The following is a 1,461-nucleotide window of genomic DNA, read 5'->3' on the forward strand; positions in this document are numbered from 1 at the left end:
AGTACTTTGTGAAACTTTGCACCATTTTATGCCGACACAAAAATATTAGAGAATTACTCTTAGCAATTATGTAAACAATCATCATTCTTACTCTGCTAGCTTCTCCTTCATGTCCTCTACCATGTACGTCGGTATTGGAATGGTTTGCCCATACATTATAAGTTACTGAGTTCTCGTCGGAGCAATCCTGTCATAAAGATTCATTATGCCTCTCCTGAAAGTCTGGAAAAACAACAAGGGGCGATGTTACCCTGTGGACGTTGAGCAGGATACACTAGTAGAAAAAGGGGCTAATCTGAGACACATTAGTGCCGGTTTGATTTTGAGCCGGCACTAATGTGTCCATTGGTGCTGGTTCCAACGGCTAGGCGGGCGGACATCATTAGTACCGGTTCATGGGCAATAATTAGTACCGGTTCATGCCACGAACCGGTACTAATGATGTTGTGTCAGGCCGTGGGCCCCACGAACTCCTTTAGTACCGGTTCATGTCATGAACCGGTACTAGAGTTTCTTATTAAGCTTATTTTTAGTCCCACCTTGCTAGGAGAGAGGCAGTAGGAGCTGTTTATAAGCCGTGAGTGCAGAGACGATGGAGAGGCGCAATGCTCACATGCAGCTTGCTTAGCTTCAAGCCTTTCGGAATAGAATAGATTGCACGGAGCTGTGTGTAGTGTAGTCTACCCTATTCCGAAAGGCTTGAAGCTAACTAACGAGCATTGCGCCTTTTTTTATTTTTAGTAACTTATTAGAACTCTGGACTTCTTGTGTTACGGCAAAAACAGGATGCACTTCGTGTACAAACTGGACAATATCTTTCGAAGTATCAGGGCCGGTTTCGAACGAAAACTCATCTGTTACACCAGCACTTCATTTTTTTAACTTATTACAACTTCAGACTTTTTTGCGTTCAGTACGCACCATTCTAAGCCACGTCATCAATTTTCAACCCTTTCTTACGCCTTTTTTTATTTTTAATAACTTATTAGAACTCCGGACTTCTTGTGTTACGGCAAAAACTAGATGCACTTCGTGTACAAACTGGACAATATCTTTCGAAGTATCAGGGCTGGTTTCGAACAAAAACTCATTTGTTACACCGGCACTTCATTTTTTAAACTTATTAAAACTTCAGACTTTTCGCGTTCAGTACGCACCATTCTAAGCCACGTCATCAATTTTCAACCCTTTCTGACATCATTTGCCCCCCTAGCACGAACCGGTACTAAAGAGGTTGTGACAGGGCAATTTTTAAGAAGCAGCAGCAGCAGCAACAGAAGAAGAAGAAGAAGAAGAAGAAGAAGAAGAAGAAGAAGAAGAAGAAGAAGAAGAAGAAGAAGATGATGATGATGATGAAGAAGAAGAAGAAGAAGAAGATGAAGAGGAAGAGGAAGAGGAAGAGGAAGAGGAAGAAGAAGAGGAAGAAGAAGAGGAAGAAGAGGGAAAGAAGAGGAAGAAGAA

The sequence above is a fragment of the Triticum aestivum genome, chromosome 5B (assembly GCF_018294505.1).
Source record: "Triticum aestivum cultivar Chinese Spring chromosome 5B, IWGSC CS RefSeq v2.1, whole genome shotgun sequence".
In the NCBI taxonomy this organism is placed as follows: Eukaryota; Viridiplantae; Streptophyta; class Magnoliopsida; order Poales; family Poaceae; genus Triticum; species Triticum aestivum.